At 34.5% G+C, this 20413-nt stretch overlaps 1 pseudogene; it reads right to left on the bottom strand.

Moving 5' to 3' along the window:
• Positions 1–7183: 7183 nt before the first annotated feature.
• Positions 7184–20413, bottom strand: part of LOC114033898 — a 49216-nt pseudogene continuing 35986 nt past the window's right edge.

Genomic DNA, 20413 nt, shown 5'->3' with positions numbered 1-20413 from the left:
TCTTCTTCTTCTTCTTCTTCTTCTTCTTCTTCTTCTTCTTCTTCTTCGTAATAGTAGTAGTAGTAGTAGTAGTAGTAGTATATAGCAGTAAAAGTAGTAGCAGCATTGATTGTATTCCTATTATCAAAAGGTCATTTTCCTTGGCAAAGAAAGTAGATAAGCAACCCAGCCAGCTCTCTTCTGTTATCATTATTCTATCTACTACAATCTTCACTTGCCTTCCCTGCAGTCCTATCACTTTTATCTCTCTCTAACCTTTAATATATATATAAATATATATTATATATACATATATATACACATATACATGTATATATATACATACACACACACACACACACACATATATGTATAACGTATTTTACTGTCTTTAACTTGTCTGGTAAGCTTCTTTAAGTTGTCTGATAAGGTTAACCTGAGTTTTAGAATGCCAGACATTCTTATTTCAGAACTGAGCTACACTCTGCTAGCTCTCTTGGCTTTCCATCTTTAAATATGTTGGTTGATTAATACCCTTTGTAACTACATTAATCTCTTAGTAACTTGCCTTTTCACTCCTAATTAGAACTATCATTTTTTTTTTGCTCACAATAGCAGCTAGTCTCTATCTAACAATGACAAATTTCATTTTTTCTCTTCAAACCTTCACCAGATATTGCCCTCATACTCCCACAAGCGTGGTTTAGCACAGTTCAATCCTTTGCAATAGTGTTGACTTAGCTCATAGTTCTAAGCTTCTCTGTTGCTCCTGACTATTCTGTTGAAAATAAGGATGTTTTAACAAGAATTCTGCTTTCTTCCAAGCTGTAAGCAGCAGATTTCCCCCATATTTTGATGACTAACAGGTCATAGTGAGAGATGATACTTGTCTAATGTTTTCTTTATTTTAGGAAATGCAAAAAGGTTTTTTTTTTAATCATCAGAGAATATTGCTCAGTCCATCTTGGAATGTAATTGTCATATTTTTAGTAGCTAGCATTATGAGCCAAAGCAATAGAACATAAAAATTGGTCAAAGTAATTAACAGAATTGAAAGCACACCACTGTCTAGCTTGAGTCCACTGTTAAAGACTGGCCCTGAAATTGTAAATATGATGATGAACTTCCCAAGCTGCATCAGTCCAGCAACTGTGGAAGCTCAAGGCCTAGAGAGATAAGTGCTTTTTAATTATTTAAAGGTTCACTGGAGACCCCACAGGGCAGAGAACAATTAGGGAATAGATGAATCTGAGGGAGAGAATAAAGAACACTAGGTATTGATGTTAAAATGACAGGAGTGGTAGTAAATGCCAAGGATACATACTCTTTTGATCTTAGTTAGGTTAACTGTTCTGACTCATAATGAGGCATATGCTGACTCTTATTTACAGATCTTTGCCATTACCATCTAATGCTAATACATGTCCCTACTTTAATTGGCTACTTGAAGACAAGAACCTTGTCTAAACCAAACTTTCTAAACTTCTACAATAATATGTTAGCAAAGTAACTACTTTAAGTTTCTATAGAATTCTATATACTAAAAAAAGGCCCACTCTTCCTAATCATATGACTCTAGGTATCTGTCTAGGAAGTTCATGGACTAAAGGTAAAGGTTTAGGGATTTTAGGCTGATTCCTGGGATAATGTCTTAGCAAAAGAATACTTATTTATACTTATTCATGACTCACACATGCCTTACACTGTGTTAGCTTGCTATATCATTGCCTATTCAATAAACATTTATCAAGCACATTCTATTTGTTAAATAGGACAGCTAAGTGGCACAGTGGATAGAGTGCCAGGCCTGGAGTTAAAGAACTATCTTCTTGAGTTCAAATCTGGCCTCAGATACTTAGTGACTGTGTGACCTTGGGCAAATCACTTAACCATGTTTGCTTCACTTTCCTCATCTGTAAAATGAACTGGAAAAGTAAATGGTGAACTACTCCAATATCATTACTACAAGTAGCATCACAAAGAGTTGGACACAATTGAAACAACTGAACAATAACAAAATACATGACTGAAACAACCAAAAGACAACAACAAAATATCTTAAGTATTGTGCTAAGTACTGGGAATACAATGATAAAAATGAAATGGTCCCTGTCCTCAAGTTTATATTCTAGTAAGGGGTGAGGAAAAACATGCAGATAGATAAGTAAATACAGAACATATACAAAACAAATATAAAGGCAATGCGACACTAGGTAAGTCATTTGCTCTGAGAAACTCTTTAAGATTACAAATTGAATAGAGAGTGTCAATCAATATTGGTATGGGGGAGTTTCCTTATCTAGAGAGTTCCCTATTTTAATTAAATCATAGAATCAGAAGACCAAAACAAAATAAATATAAAGAAATTTTTGTGAAAAGGAACACTAATAACAGTGTTCCCTTTAGGAACACCAATAAGACAGGCGTTTTGTAGGAGGTAGCAATTAAACTAAGCCTTAAGATTACTTCGGGGTTTCAAGAGGCAAAGATGAGGGGTAAGAACGTCACAGACATAGGGGACAGAGAGTGAATGCAAAGGCATAGAAATGGGAGATGAAGCAGCAACTAGGCCAGTTTCACTGGAACATGAAGAGCCAGAGGGAAAATAACATGTGATCAGCTTGGAAAGATATGGGAGTGACGCGGATAGGCCTATATTTTAGGAGCATCAATTTGGCATTTCTAGGGAAGATGAATTAGAGAGAGGAGGGGACAGCATCAGCGAAGCTATGGCCATAACACATTTTTGAAGCGCAATAGGAGCAAAAATTAGCAATTGGAGTTGGCATGAGCTAACTGCTAAGATGTAACCTTGCTCCTTTTCAATGTACCAGATGGCAGTGGGGCTTTTGTGGTAGGGAAAATAGGAGGGTCAGTTTTGGAATGGGAAGTTCCTCTGATGGGGGAGGGAAGTCCTTTCCTGGGCAATTATTAGATATTCATGACAGATACTTTTTAAAAACTATTTTATGCTAAATATGTACTATGGCTAACTGGGTAAAATTTGAGGGTTGGAAGAGACAAGAAAACAAATATTGATAAACAGGACAATTGTTGATAACTTTTTCAGCTTATTCACTAACTTTCACACCTTATTTGGTCTAACCAAACTAACATTTTTCATATACCTCACATAGGATATTGTACTTCTCATCCTCCATGCATGGAATTCACTACTGCCTTATCCCTACCTCTTGAAATCTCTAGATTTTCAAGATTTAGCTTAAGTGCCACTTCTTATCAAATCTTTCTCAATTCCACCGACTATTTGTTCTTCACAAGTCAACAAATATTTATTAAGCATTTGCTATGTCAGGCAGTGTGCTAAACACATTAAGAATACCAATACAAGCAGGAAACCTGTCCCTGCCTTGCCTTTTCACTGGCTATCCCCTCATACCTGGAATTCTCTCCCTCCTCATCTCTGCTTGCTGACTTCCTTAAAGTCTCAGCTAAAATCCTACCTTGTTCAAGAAGCCTTTTGCAATCTCCCTTACTGCTTGTGCCTTCCCTTTGATATATCCCCCCCGCACAAATAAAAAAAGAAAACCCAGAAATACACACACACACACACACACACACGCTTGTGTGCACATGCGCACGCATGCATGCATGCATGCATGTTGCATCACCTATTAAAATATGAGCTTCTTTAAAGCAGCAAATGTTTTTGCATTTCTTTGTATCACCTATGCTTAGTACAGTGCCTGGCACATTGTAATCACTTAGAAACAACTGTTTTTTTTTTTTTGTCTGCTACCAGTTGCTTCCAATGAATCAGTAAAAGAGTATTCATTTAGCATCTACTATATGACCTACATCCTACTAGGCTTGGAGATAAAAAGACAAAAAATTAATATGAATACAGATGTAACAGTCTTAAGAATCAGCTCTTAGTAAACAGTCATATCAATAATTGATCACATCCAAGTTTAAAGTGATATGAACACATAAATACATAGAGGCAATGTGGAATAGTGGAAAGAAAGCTAACTTTAAAGTTTGTATTTCTTGGGTTCATATATGTACCTCCTCTGAAACACTGTCTGTTGTGTTATCCCGTGCAAACAAATTCACTTCTCAGTATTCCAGGCCAATTTTCAGGATTATGCAGAAAAGGTGCTGACCTGATGTGTTAAAATTGTATCTTGTTCTGCTACCATTGACCACTTCCTGCCTCCTCCTTCTAGTCATTATAGTAAGTTTCAGCAAGAAGTAGGATTGCAAAGAGAATCTATAAGTCATGTACAAACTGTCACAATGATCATAGGATATAGTTTACAAATTGTATCATATCTTAGCTAAAATTCACATCTTGGTAATGTGTGCCAAATCAGGGGAACTATCTCAGGGGTAGGGGATGTGCAACCACATGGCCACATGTGGCCTTCTAGGTCCTTGGGTGCGACCTTTTGCCTGAGTCTAAGTTTTACACAATAATTCTTTTTATTAAGGGGATTTGTTCTGTGAAGTTTGGATTCAGTCAAAGGACCACACTTGAGGACCTAGAGGGCCACATGTGGCCCTGAGGCCAGCTCCAGACCAGCAGAGCATCAAAAAGGTGCTGATAACTTTCAGATGTAACTTTGACGTTTCACTGATATGTTTTTTTCTTTTCTTCCCATCTTTTCTTCCCAATTTTGGAACATTTTTATTTAAAGTTTTGAGTTCCAAATTTTATTCTTCCCTACCTCCCTCCCCCCTCCCTGATACAATAAGCAATCAGATATAGGTTATACATGTGCAATTATATAAAACATTTACATAATAGTAATTTTGTATAAGAAGATTGGAATAAAAGAAAAAAATGAAAAAAAGAAAGTGAAAAATAGCATGTTTTAGCTTCTATTCAAAAAATATAAGTTCTTTTTCTGGAGTTGGATAGTATGCTTCATCATTAGTCCTTTGAGATTGTCTTGGATTATTGCATTGCTGATAATGGCTAAGTCATTCACAGTTCTTCATTGAACAATATTGGTGTTATGTGTACAGTGTTCTCCTGGTTCTGCTCAATTCACTAAGCATCAGTACATGTAAGTCTTTCTAGGTTTTTCGGAAATCATCCTGTTTTTAATTTCTTATTGCACAATAATATTACCTTACAATCATATACCATAGCTTGTTTAGCCATTCCCCAATTGATGGGCGTCCTATGATTTACAATTCTTGGACACCACAAAAAGAACTGCTATAAATATTTTTGTACAAATAGATCCTTTCCTCTTGTTGGATGTCTTTGGGATATAGACCTAGCAGTGGTATTGCTGATCAAAGGGTATGCACAGTTTTATAGCCCTTTGGGAATAGTTTCAAATTGCTCTCCAGAATGGTTGAATAAGTTCACAACTCCACCAACAGTGCATTAGTTTCCCAGTTTTCCCACATCCACTCCAACATTTTCCTTCTGTCACATTGTCACATTTATAATATTAGCCACTCTGATAGATGTGTGATGGTACATCAGAGTTGTTTTAATTTTCATTTCTCTCCCCAGTAGTGATGTAGACCACTTTTTTCATATAACTATAGATAACTTGAATTTTTTTGTCTGAAAACTGCCTATTCATATCCTTTGACCTATCACCAATTGGGGAACGACTTAGATTCTTATAAACTTAACTCTGTTCACTATATATTTGAGAAATGAAGCCTTTATCAGAAATACTTTTTGCAAAATCTCCCCCACCAGTTTTCTGCTTTCCTTATAATTTTAGTTGCATTGGTTTTGTTTGTGCAAAACATTTTAAATTTCATATAATCAAAATGATTTATGTTATATTTTGTAATGCTCTTTATATCTTCTTTTAAATTCTTAAATGAAATTCTTCCTTTATCTATAATTTCTGATGGATAAACTATCCCATCCTCTCTTAATTTCCTTATGGTATCATTCTTTTTGTGTAAATCATCTACCCATTTTGACCTTATCTGGGTATATGGTGTGAGATGTTGGTCTATCCTTAGCCTCTGCCATACTGTTTTCCAGGTTTCCCAGCGATTTTTGTCAAATAATGAATTTTTGTTCCAAAAGATTAGATCTTTGCATTTTATCATATACTGTATTACTATCATTTACTATAATGTAATTCATATCTTATCTATTCCACTGATTCACCACTCTACTTCTTGGCCAGTACCAGATTGTGTTGATGATTACCTCTTTATAATACAGTTTGAGATCTGGTATGGTTAGAGCACTTTCTCCCACATTTTTTTTCATTGATTCCTTTGATATCTGTGAGCTTTTGTTCTTCCAGATGAATTTTGTTACTATTTTTTCTAGTTCTATAAAATAATTTTTGGTAGTTTGATTGGTATGTCACTGAACAAATACATTAATTTAGGTAGAATTGTCATTTATATTATATTGGTTCAGTCTACCCATGAGCAATTAATATTTTTCCAATTGTTTGGATCTGACTTTATTTGTGTGAAAAGTATTTTACAATTGTTTTCATATAGTTTCTGGGTTTGTCTTGGCAGGTGGACTCCCAAGTATTTTGTATTGTCTACAGTTATTTTAAATGGAATTTATCTTTCTCTCTCTTGCTGCTGTGCTTTTTTGGTCATACATATAGAAATACTGGTGATTTATGGGGGTTTATTTTGTTTTCTGCAACTTTCCTAAAATTGTTAATAATTTCAAGTAGGTTTTAGCTGATTCTCTAGGATTTTGTAAGCATAACATTATAGCATCTACAAAGAGTGAGAGTTTTGGTTCCTCATTGCCTATTCTAATTCCTTTAATTTCTTTTTCTTCTCTTACTGCTACAGCTAACATTTCTTGTGCAACATTAAACAATAGAGGTGATAATGGGCATCTTTGCTTCCCACCTGATTTTATTGGGAAGGCTTTTAGCTTATCCCCATTGGAAATAATGCTTCCTTATGGTTTTAGATAGATACTCCTCATCATTTTAAGGTAAGCTCCCTTTATTCTTATGCTCTCTGGTGTTTTTAATAGGAATGGGTGCTATATTTTGTCAAAGGCTTTTTTTGTCATCTTTTGAAATAATCATATGATTTCTATTGGTTTTGTTGTTGATATTGTAAATTATGCTGATAGTTTTCCTAAAATTGAACCATCCCTACATTCCTGGTATAAATATCACTTGGTCATAGAGTATGATCCTTGTGTTATATTGCTGTAATCTCTCTTTTTAAAAAAACTCCATAATTAAAAAATATTCTGAAATGTAGGATTTTAAATGAAGAGGCACAGCTCTAACAGAGCACCTATATATTCACTGTTACTAGGATCCTATTTCAAGGCTCTTTCATAATTTGCTACTGCCTGTTTCTTCTACCAGTTCAGCTTGTGAATGAAACCAAGGGCCCCAAAACTCTTTGCATCTGAAGTATTCTGATTCAGCTGTTTGAGAGCTAAATTCTGCAAAGCCCTTACAAGTGGAAGGCAAAACTTGGGACTTACTTTATCCCATCTAAATAATGGTGCATGGCAAGATCTCTAGCTTTCCCCTGAAATTCCAGGAAGCAGCCATATCCTAGGCTTCTCCTCTTCTCTGACATGCTCTAGGACCAGAACTGTTTGAAAATGTCCTCTGCCTTTCCAAGCCGACCTGCTTCAGAGTAGATGTTGGCCAGGTCTAAGTAAAGAAACAAAAACAGAGGTTTCCCTCTGATGGCTGTTTCAGAATGAAATATGGAAGATTGGATTATTTTGTCCACTTCCTGTTTGTCCTTTCCCCTAGTCTTGTGCTATGTGGTCTTTTGAATTTGAATCATTTGGTGATGCAGGAAAGTGGAGGTTGGTAACAGCTATAAGACTTTTTTGAAGAGCTGAATAGCCTTCTCTGGGTTGTTTTCTCACTGTTAAAATTTTGCTGCATAGTGAAAGACATAGGGCTCAGATGTTACTTAGTCAAGGGCTTCCTCAATATGTTTTTATCCTTCAGATCTTGTCCCTATGTTTTGAAGCTTTAGTGCCAGGAGAACCTTAAGAAATGTGCTTTTCAGATCCAGCTTAAGTGCCTTCTTCAGAGGATTCAGAGAAAGACTTTTACTACTTACTGTCACCATTTCTATTAAAGTCATCCATTCGGTACATGACAATGGCAAATCTAGTGTTAAGTTCAGGGTGCTTAGGTTCTGACTTCAGGGTCTGACTCCAGGGTCTTTTCAAAAAAATGCTTTGGCCCTCTCATAATACCTTCTTTCAAAGTTGAGAAGTGACCATCCTTTCTCATGCTAAATTTCTGGAAGTTCTACCTTATAGCAGAAAGGATTTGACAGCCTCTTACAACTTATCTCTCTCTCTCTGTCTCTCTCTCTCTGTCTCTCTCTCCCTCTGTCTCTCTGTCTCCTCTCTGTCTCTGTCTCTGTCTATGTCTCTGTCTCTCTCCCTCTCTCTCTCTCTTTCTCTTTTTCTAGGTAAGTCTGGGCTTCAGGGAGTCTGTCCATCTGATAATAGATCCAGGCATAGTTTCCCCCAAGGCTTCTCTTTTCTACTTGGTTGGCATAGTCCTCCTGAATCCTTTCTTCAGCATTGTTTACGCTTTATAAAGTTTCTTTGTTTTGGACTTTTGGATGTTTCATGAAGACCAGTAAATTAAAAAGAGTGACTTTGAATTTAATGGTCAGGTATTCCAGCTGGTCATCAATTCTCTCTTCTGTATAACATACCTCAATGTCCTCCTTCTGTAGATTCTAAGTAAAGCAACAATCCAACTTCAGCAGGAAGTATCTTAAAAAGTTCTTAGATATTTCTCACTCATGTTTATTGCCTGGTGGTCCAACATCCTGCAGTACTATAGTACAGTCTTACTTGCTTTTCAGGTAGTTGTGTGCAGGGTTGCTCTGAATTTTGCTTTCTCAGGACTGAGGAGAGATATTTCACAGATTCTTAGCTTGCTGTCTGTAATCTGTTTGCTAGTATTTTATTTAAATTATTTCCATTAATATTCATTAGGAAAATTAGTCTATAAATTTTTTCTCTGTTTTGGCACTTCCTGGTTTAGGTATCAGCACCATATTTGTGGCATAAAAGGAATTTGGTAGGACTCCTTTGCTTAGTTTTCCAAATAGTTTATATAGTATTAAGATTAATTGTTCTTTAAATGTTTGGTAGAATTTGCTTGTGAATCTGTTTGGTCCTGGGGATTTTTTTTCCTAGGTAATTCATGATGGCTTGTTCAATTTCTTTTTCCAAGGTGGAGTTATTTAAGTATTTTATTTCTTCTGTTAATCTAGGTAATTTTTATTTTTGTGGATATTCATCTATTTCATTTAGATTGTTAAATTTATTTGGCACATAATTGGCCAAAATAGCTCCTAATATTTGTCTTAATTTTATCTTAATTTGTGGTGAATTCACCCCTTTCATTTTTGATACTAGTAATTTAGTTTTCTCTTTTTCTTTTTAAAATCAAACTAAACGATGGTTTATCTATTTTATTGCTTTTTTCATAAAATCAGCTTCAAGCTTTATTTATTAGTTCAATGGTTTTCTTATTTTCAATTTTGTTAATCTCTCCTTTGATTTTTAGGATTTCCAATTTGGTATTTAATTGGAAATTTTAAATTTATTCTTTTTTCTAGTTTTTTTTAGTTGCATGTCCAATTCATTGTTTTGCTTTTTTTTCCCTATTACATTGATATAAGCAATTAGAGATATACAATTTTCCCCAAGCATTGCTTTGGCTGCACTACATAAATTTTAGTATGTTATCTCATTGTTGCCATTTTCTTAAATGAAATTATCGATTGCTTCTATTATTTGTCCTTTGACCCATTTTTTTAAGATTAGATTATTTAATTTCTAATTAATTTAATCACTCTTTCCATTGTTCATTATTCTATATAATTTTATTGCATTATTCTTTGAAAAGGATGTGTTTGCAATTTCTGCTTTTCTTCATTTGGTTGTGAGGTTTTTATGTCCTAATATATTCTTATTTATTGTATATTCTTTTTGATTCCCATTCACTTTTATCCAGAGATCTACCATTTCTAACTTTTCCAGAATTTTATTCACCTCTTTAATTTCTTTCTTGCTTATTTTTTGGTAAGATTTATCTAGTTCTGAGAGGGGAAAGTTGAGGTCCCCCACTAATATAGTTTTATTATCTCTTTCCCCCTGCAACTCTTCAACTGCTCCTTCAAAAATTTAGATGCTATACCATGTGGTGCATATATGTATAGGATTGAAACGACATCATCGTCCATCGTACCTTTTAGCAAGATATAATTTCCTTTTTTATCTCTTTTAATTAGATCTATTTTTGCTTTTGCTTTGTCTGAGATCATGATTGCAACCCCTTCTTTCTTTGCTTCAGCTGAAGCATGATGGATTCTACTCCAGTTCCTTAACTTTACTCTCTGTTTGTCTCTGTGCTTCAAATGTTTTTTTTTTTTGCTTTTTGGTAAGGCATTTGGAGTTAAGTGACTTGCAAAGGGTCACACCACTAGTAAGTATTAGGTGTCTGAGGCTGGATTTAAACTCAGGTCCTCCTGAGTCCAAAGACAGAGCTCTATTCACTGGACCACCTAGCTTCCCCTTGTGAAAAACATATTGTAGGATTCTGTTTTTTAATCCATTCTGCTATCCATTTCTGTTTTATGGGTGAGTTCATCCCATTCATATTTATAGTTATGATAATTAATTGTATCCTTCCCTCCATGCTATTTTTTGCTTGTTTATCACTCCTCTCTCTTACATCCTACCATTTCCTTCCTCGCAAGCATTTTACTTCTGATCACCACCTTCCTAAATACACTCTCCCTTTTATCAGTCTCCCTTCTATTATCCCCATACCTTTTTATTTCCTTTAAAGGAAAGCAAGATTTCTATATCCAACTGAGTGTGAATGTTACTCCCTCTTTGAGTCAATTTTGATGACAGTAAGGTTTAAGTTTTGTTTACCCCACCTCCATCTTCTCCTCCATCATAATAGCTCTTTTATGTCTCTTTTATGTGGGATAATTCACCCCATTCAATCTCTCCCCTCCTTCTACTTCCAAGTGCAATTTTCTTTCTCTCCTATTTATTTTCTTTTGTTTTTAGGGGAATCATTCCATCAAATTCACCTTATACCCATAATCTCTGTGTACATACACTCCTTTTAATTGATCTTATAGTAATAAAGTTGTTAAGAGTTACAAATGTTTTCTTGCCATATAGAAATAGGAACAGTTTAACCTTATTGAATTTCTTATATTTTCTTTTTCTTGTTTCTTGTTTACCTTTTTGTGTTTCATTTGAGCCTTGTATTTAGAGATAAATTTTTTAATCAGCTCTGGTCTTTTAATTAGAAATGCTTGAAATTTCCCTATTTCATTAAATGTCCATTTTCACCTGAAAGATTATATTTAATTTTTCTAGATAGATGATTCTTGGTTGTAATCCTAACTCCTTTGCCTTCTGGTATGTCATATTCTAAGCCCTCTAGTTCTTTAATGTAGAAGCTTTCAAACTGTGTATAATTTTGACTGTAGTTCCATGATATTTGAATTGTTTCTTTTTGACTGCTTGCAATATTTTCTCCTCGATCTGTGAGCTCTGGAATTTGGTTATAATGTTTCTGATATAAAGTTTTCATTTTGGGATCTCTTTCAGTCAGTGATTGGTGGATTCTTTCAATTTCTCTTTTGCCCTCTGGTTCTAATATATCAGGGCAGTTTTCTTGATAATTTCTTGAAAGATGTTGTCCAATTGTTGTTGTTGTTATTGTTGTTTTGTCATGGCTTTCAGGTAGTCCAATAATTCTTATATTATCTCCCCTGGATCTATTTTCTATGTAAGTCTTTTTCCAATGAAAAATGTCATGTTTTCTTCTATTTTTTTTTTTTACTTTTTTGACTTTGCTTTATTTTATCTTGATGACTCATAGAGTCATTACTTTCCACTTGTACCCTTCTAACATTAAGGAATTATTTTCTTCAGTGAATTTTTGTACTTCCTTTTCCATTTGGCTAATTCTATGCTTTAGGGAGGTTTTTTTTCCCTCAGTAAGTTTTTGTATCGCTTTTCTCATGCTATTGACTCTTTTTTTTTTCATGATTCTCTTGTATTATCCTCATTTCTTTTCCCAATTTTTCTTTTACTTCTCTACTTTGCTTCTTAAAATCCTTTTTAAGCCCTTCCAAACATTCTGTTTGGGCCTGAGACCAAATTATATTTTTCTTTGAGACTTCACATGTAGCCATTTTGACACTGTTGTCCTCAAGTTTATGCCTTGATCCTTCCTGGCACCATAGTAACTTTCTCTAGCCAAGCTCTTTTTTTTTTGTTTGTTTTTTTGCTTTCTTTTTTTTTTGGTGATTTGGTATTTTTATGTGTGAGTTGGGCTGTGGTCCTGCACTGTCCCAAGCTTTTTGTGTTGGGGTTCTGGGCCTTGCTACTGGCTTTCACTGGGCTTCAAGGCTTATCTGCTTGCTTTCTCTTGGGGGTAAACTTCCCTTCTGGTTTGTTCTTGGGGATGGGGTCTCCCCTGGGTATGAGGTTTAGCTGCAGCCTGCTCCAGGGTTTTGGTCTTGATGCTGGGTGGAAACAAGGTCTCTTTGCTGATAAGTCCTAGAGGCAGGTTCTGGTTATTGCTAAACCATGGCATGGGGCTTTACTACTGGTCAGTAATGAGGTCAAGGCCTGGCTATTTTATTGTCCTGGGATGGTGTTGCAGGGGTGGGGTCCTTGCTGTGCTTCATAGATGGCTCACTTGCCTAGGAGTCTGCAGGCTTGCAGGAGGGTGGGGCCTGGCTGGTACATTACCCCAGGCATGGAACCTTGCTTCAGTCTTGCTGTGAGGCTGACTGTTACTGCCACTCTTCAACCTTGCTTTCCTCCCACCCCACTGAGTTAGACCTTTCTTGCCAGGCTGGTAAGCTGCTTTACTTCTCCTACAGGGAATTCCTAGGAGAATTTAGATGGATATCAAAGGTCTGATACAACTGGGTGAGAGTGGAAGACAGTCAAGTGCAGGTCACACCAGCACAGCCCCAGCCCCAACAAACCAGGAGCAGGCCTTGGGAGTGAGTGAATCAGCAGCAGCAGCTACTTCAGGAGCTCTTAGCCCATAGATGGTAAGGGGGTTGAGAAACTGGTCAGAAGGAGATTACAGGGGTTTCTTTGCTAGCACTGAGACTGTTGAGCAACTGGTCAGAAGGAGATTACAGGGGTTTCTTTGCTAGCATTGAGACTGGACTCTGTTGCTTTGCCCATACACTGATTTGGATTGCACACTGGGTAGCAGTCTCAGGGCAAGGATGAGCACTAGCACACCAGAGCTTGCAGACACAGTGGAGTGGGGACCCCACTCACAGTTCCAGGGCAGAAAAGAGTGCTTATGGTCATTCACAGACCAGAGCATAGGCCAAGAGAGTAGTTAACACCTCTCCTTAGATGATACCACTTTGGAAAAAACTGAAAACTTGTAGGTCCCTAGAGGTATCACTGAAAACCCCTGCACAAAAACCCTGAAGCTTGGGACAGTGCACCTCCACCCTAGAAGCAGAGCCCTACTTTAACAACGAGTTAAGTAATATGCTAGGGAAAAGAGCCAACAAGGGAAAAAATTTCAACTGTAGAAAGTTACTATGGTGACAAGGAAGCTCAAAACACATACTCAAAAGAAAACAAGGTTAAAGCTGCTATATCCAAAGTCTCCAAGAAAAAAAAATAATTGGTCTCAGGCCATAGAAGAGAAATGAGGATGATGCAAGAAAATCATGAAAAATGAGTCAACATCTTGGTCAAGTAGACACACACACACACACACACACACACATACACACACACACACTAAATACTAAAGAAAATAACATCTTAAAAAGATTAGGCCAAATGGTAAAAGGGGTACACAAAGCCAATGAGGAAAAGAATGCTTAAAAAGCAGAATAGGCAAAATGGAAAAAGAAGCACAAAAATTCACTGAATAAGACAATTTCTTAAAAAGTAGAATTGGCCAAATGGAAAAGGAGGTACAAAAGTTCACTGAAGAAAATAATTCCTTAAAAAAATTAAAATTGAGCAAATGGAAGCTAATGACTTATGAGAAATCAAGAAACAATAAAACAAAACCAAAATAATAAAAAAAGAAGACAATATGAAATATCTCATGGGAAAACCAAGTAACCTGGAAAATAGATCCAGGAGAGATAATTTGAAAATTATTGGGCTACTTGAAGGTTGCAATAAAAAAAGAGTCTAGACATCGTATTTCAAAAAATTATCAAGAAAAATTATTGTGATATTCTAGAACAAGAGAGTAAAATAGAAATAAAAAGAATCCACCAATCACCTCCTGAAAGAGATCTCAAAATCAAAACTCCTAGGAATATTGTAGCCAAATTCCAGAGTTCTCAGGTCAAAGAGAAAATATTACAAGTAACCAAAAAGAAACAATTCAAGTATTATGGAGCCATAATTAGGAGCACACAAGATTTACCAGCTTCTACATTAAAGGATTAGAGGGCTAGGGATATGATATTCTGGAGGGCAAAGAGCTAGGATTACAACCAAGAATTACCTACCCAGCAAAACTGAGTATAATCCTTCAGGGGGAAAAAATGGAAATTCAATGAGATAGAGAACTTTCAAGCATTCCTGATGAAAAGAACAGAGTTGAATAGAAAATTTGACTTTCAAATACAGGACTCAACAGAAGCATAAAAAGGTAAAAAGGAAAGGGAAATCATAAGGGATCCTCCTACATGGGAAGATGATATTGTAACTCATAAGAACTTTCTTATTATTAGGGCAGTTACAACAAGTATATATAGACAGAGGGCACAGGTGTCAATTGAATATAGTGGAATGATATCTTAAAAAATAAAATTAAGGTGTAAGAGAGGAATGCACTGGGAGAAAGGGAAAGGGAGAGCTAGAATGGGGTAAATTATCTCACATAAAAGAGTCAATAAAAAGCATTTACAGTGGAGGTGAAGATGTGGGAGATGGGAAGGAATGAGTGAATCTTACTCTCATCAGAATTGGGCTCAGAGAGGGAATAACAATAAATCAGAATGAATTCTCAGCTTGAATTTGAAAGATCATATTATTAAGAAAAAAATTAGAAAGGGAGCAGAGAATGTATTTTAATAGCTCTTGGTTGGTGATTTATTATTAACCAAGAAATTTATAATGGTTATCACAAAAGGTAAAATATATAATTTTCATTACATGAAATTGCTAAACTTTTGTACAAATGATGTTAATGCATCTAGGATGAGTAGAGAAGTAGTTTTAGAAAGAAAAATAAAACTTACATCAAAATTTCTCAGAGGAAAGATCTTACATGGCACTAACAGCAATAAATAAAACCAAAAACCATTTGTCAATGGATAAATGGTCAAAAGATATTATCAGGTAGTTCTTAAAAGAATTTCATACTATTAACAATCATTAAAAATGCTTCAAATCATTAATAGTAAGAGAAATGTAAATCAAACAACTTTGAGGTTTCATCTCATACCCACCAAACTGTTAAAGAGGAAAAAAAAAAGTGAGAGTAATCAATATTGGAGGAGTTATGGAAAAACTGATGCGCAAATATGTTGTTGTTAAAATTCAGAATTTGTATAGCCTTCAGGAAAGTAAATATGATTTAGGAGAATAAAGTGGCTAAAATGTCCATGCTTTTTGACCCATAGATTCTACTGTGAGGCATATACCACAAGAAAGTCAATGATAAGACTACGACTTCATATAGATGAAAATATTTAGAGCAACCAAGCTGATATCTATCAGTTGAGAAATGGTAAAAAACAAATGCTGCTACATAAATGTAATAGGATATTATATTGTAAAATATTATGACAAATATGATGAATGCAGAGAAACGTAGAAAGACATGTGAATTTATGCAAAGTGAAGCAAGCAGAGCTAGTAAAACAATACACCACAATGATTATAATAAAATGAAAGAAGAACCATTAAACATGAAAAACAAATGTTGCAAAACTATAATGACAAAGATGGCACAAAGAAGGGATATGAAAAGACATTTTCTTCTGCTCCAGAGGTGCTGTGGTAGGAACACAGGTATGGAACATTGTACATATATACTGATCCGTTATGTTTTTTTCTTGCTTTTTTTCTTCAAAACAAATAATCCTTTGTTATTTGGGATCGCTCTCTTGTAAGGATTGAAGTGGAAACTTAAGGAAACTAATACAATGTAAAAACAAGATATCAATAAAATTAATTTTTGAAAAAGAACAAGTGCAGCACCAAAGAAGAGATATGAATACATACTTCCTTTCTCAAGAGGCGGGGTTGAGGGCATGGGTACTGAACATTGTATATAATGTAAGATTTTTTGATATATTGAAAGTGTTTCTCTTGTTTCTCTTTTTCTTTTTTTTCTTTTTTAATATTTGTTATACTAAATGGATCTTTGAGAGGGAAATTGAGAGGGTTACAGGAGGAATCTAGGAGAAAAGAACCAAAAGATATAAATTTTTAAAATACACTGAAATCTAGGTTCAAATTCTGGTTATACCACTTTTAAGCAGCTCTTTGGATAAATAATTTAACCCTGAAAATATTACAGCACTAGTACTATCAGAAAAATAAAGAACAAAAAGAAAAAAATAGAGATAATGAAAGATGACTGAGAAGACACTAGTAAGTATTTTCCCTAGCCCATATTTTCTCATTTCTATTATATATTTGTGAGAATTGCTTTTATGATATCCTTGAGGAAAACTAAAGAAGGGAATAGGAAGATGAGTTTTCTACAAAGGATATCTTCATAGTACCAAATCTTGCAACTGATAGAATATAAAATACCACTGTTTCTATTTATTGGTATTTTTAAACAAAAATATATAGAAGATCTATGAGTTCATCAATATAAGGAACTCCATCTAACAATGAATAAACCTTGAAGTATATAAAAGCAACTTACTTCTCCAGGTCATACATTAGTCAGTATCCATATGAATGTTAGAGGTAGAATTGAACACTGGTCTTCATGACTCCAAGTCTATCCCTATGTATTTATTATTCAACATTACTTCTGAATTAACAACAACAAAAACTTTAAAAAGCAATAAAATAAAAGGCACTTTTAACATTTTATAATTAAAATTTCTTAGCCCTAATTTTTAAATAGCTCTGAATTTACTTTAATTATTTCATTTGGTGTCTAGCTGAGATGCTAAAATATGTCATTTCTTTTCATGAGACTTAAAACTGTTTCAGTCCATTTAAAATGGTGACTCATCCTTGGAGTCATCATGGAAAGAGAGTTAGATTTGGAAGTAGAGAGAGGACTGGTCTCCAATCCAGAATAAAAAGGAAAAAAAAAACTAGCATATAACCTGAGTGGATTTCTATTTCTTCAAATATAAAACAGTGGTGATACTTGCCCACCTTACTGCTTATAAATAGTAAAGCACTGTGTGTCTCTTTTCTTCAGAGCTGATGTGGTGCAATATCTTTAAACAAAAATATTCCCTAATAATTTACTTTCCTATTATTTGTCCTATACTTTCTTAAACAATCTCAGTCAAAAATCATACTTGATTTTCACTAGACACACCCAACATGTCATTAAACAACCTTGTTCTAATCTGCTAACTAACTTCATAATATGTTTAGTCATGAAAGATCCCCAAGTGAAGACTTCTTTTTTTTTTTTTTTGCATGGATGGAGATATGAAGTAAAGCTCTCAAATCTTCTGGGAAAACATATCCATTGATGCTTTAAGTATCTTTTCAATTCATAAAAAGTGGTTTGCTAAGCTTACATATTTTCCTGCTTCTAGTATGCTTTTAAAATGCTTTATTAAAGTTATTTTTAAGAAATTTCTTCTAGTTGTCAAAGGGTTATCAAAATGTATTAATAATGACTACATGATTATGAAATAATTGAGTTAGTTAAAATGTTTTATATATATATACATATATATATACAATGTTATAAAAATATTATATAAAAATGTTGTAAGTAGCATTAAAGAATATCTTCCTTTCTAACCCTTTTAAGGATTTTCTATCAAACACAGAACAGTTAATTACAGATTTTGCCCCCTAAATGTCTTTTTAACATTATAAATCAACAGACAAATTTACCTGAGGTCTTGAAGAGATGCTTGAGAGGGTGCTCAAAGACTTTATAGTTTATCTTCCCCAAACCACCTTTAGATGATTACTTTAGAAAGATGAAGAGAAGAGGTTGAAATAGGAAGACAAGTAATAGCAATGAGCAATAGAAAGAGAAAAATGTGTTTGTTTAATAAATCTAAGTTTTATAAAGTGTCTGATACAGTAAATGTTCAGATTCCAAAGAGGTCATAGGAAGTGGGGCCAGGATATTTGGCTAATCTCTTATTATTATGCAAAATACACAAGGTTCTATGATATTTGAAAAAGTAGCTAAGATTGTGTTTTCTTTAAACTAAGTGGAAAATACTAATTTCATAGTTCCCATCAAAGTTTTGAAAAAACAACTCATTTGACCCTGTTGGATTTAAGTAAGAAAGTCCAAGAAGGCATAGTCATTAGAAAAGCAGTTTAGGTTATTCAAACACTTTGTCAAATAATTTATTTAAAATAAAACTAAATCCTGCAAATACAAGTGGAACCCAATGCTCATTCATCCTGGATTCCAAAGATCACTGCATTTAATGTAGGGATAATTTTGATAATAAATAACAGGCCAATTGCCTCTAATTCCCGATACTAGATATACTGGGAATGTCCAGTATTGTTTAACCTATGTCACAACCTTGTATTGGTGAACCAGGATGTGAAAGTAAAGCATTTAATGAGGGTTAAATAAATTGCTAAAGAAGAAGCAATAGTCATATGTCATAGAGGGGAATATACTATAATATTACATCATATACAAATATGTATTACCAGTAGAATATGATATTTAAAAGGTGAGTCTTCATTTTAGAGAAAATTTTAGGGTCATTAAAATGACTGAATAGTGTTCTAAATGCACTATAATCTGTTCAATTCTTCCTATCCAATAATGGGCCCACTTGAGTGTTCAACTGCAATTTCTGCACAATATATATACACCAATGGAACAATACTATGGGCTGGACATTTTATGGGATATTGTTTTCTGGACAATAGACATTCTTTAACAAATTCCCCACCCTCTGTGAATAGTAGACAGAACTTTTGAGTGATTATGATTTTAATTTAGGAGGTTCTGTTATATTCCTGGCATTTGTTGTAATCATCACAATTCATGCACAAAAAAAAGTATTTTTGGTAAGTCTCACTATCTATGTGGAATATTTCTTTCTTTTGGATTATGCTAGACATTCTTGATGACAATGGAAAATGTTTTCTGAACCCACTTATCTGTTTTATACCTTCATTTAGTATTAATGGCCAGAGGGTCAAAATCACTTTATCTCTATTGTTATTTCTTGTAAAGACATATAATTTTATTATAAGTTTGGGAAGCACTTTATTGGAAGACTGTCTTCATGGTGAAATGTTGCTTTAACAAATCAAATATTTTTTTCCCATAACCAACAAATTATAAGCACATTGAGATTTTGTAGGATTTGTACTTTGCAGTGAATTGTGTAACTATAAAGATGTGTTTCATAATTCCTGTGGCCAACAAGATGGAGGACTAGACACTTTCTCTAATGTTCATGATGTGTCAAAATTTCCCAAAAATAGGAATTACACATGACAATTAAGGCAATTTCAGCTGCCCCATGTTCTAAAACCAGAACCTTATGGAGGAATTACTTAAGTACTTACAGGTGGGAAGGAAAATCTCTAATCTCTAATATAACTAACATCATCATCATCATCATCATCATCATCTAACTCAACACCCCAATCACACTGGCCCCCATATTTGAACAAGGTTGCATAAACTGATCCATGGCCTTGCAACTAAACTCCACTCAATCCCACACCCACCCCATTATCATGGAAAATTAAAAGACTGAAGTTTCCTTTGAAAACTAAAGAACATGGAGAACTGGGGCAGATTGCCTGTGTGTGGCACTCCACTGAGCCTAGGGAAAAGTGGACTGACATCCAACTTATTTCTATTCTCTCAAAACTCACTTGGAGAAGACACCAAGTGTAGTGAAATATGAATTGTCCAGTTTGGGAGAAAGCTGAGAAAGCTTTAAAAGTTAGTTCCCAGTGAAACCAAAATTAAAGAAAAAAGAGTCAGAAAGTGAACAATATAATATGAAGTGTGTGAGGTAGGAGAAACAATTATCAAAATTCTCAATTGGAAGAACACTCAATTAAATCATTGAATTAAAGAATGATTTATTTTTTAAAATAAATAGACATATTGACTGGGAAGATAATAATGGAAGAGAATATGGTCTCCTGATCAGCTAAATGAATTCAAACGCCTATGAATAGATATTGCAAGATAGGAAAATGAATCAACAGCTGCTGAGGACTGGGCCCTGTGCATTTCCAAGAGAACATAGAACAACAGTAGGATATTTTCAAGTGGCATAAAAGAATTCT

This window comes from Vombatus ursinus, unplaced genomic scaffold, assembly GCF_900497805.2.
Source record: "Vombatus ursinus unplaced genomic scaffold, bare-nosed wombat genome assembly UNPS02007612.1, whole genome shotgun sequence".
Classification (NCBI taxonomy): Eukaryota; Metazoa; Chordata; class Mammalia; order Diprotodontia; family Vombatidae; genus Vombatus; species Vombatus ursinus.
This window is presented reverse-complemented; position numbering and strand designations above follow the sequence as displayed.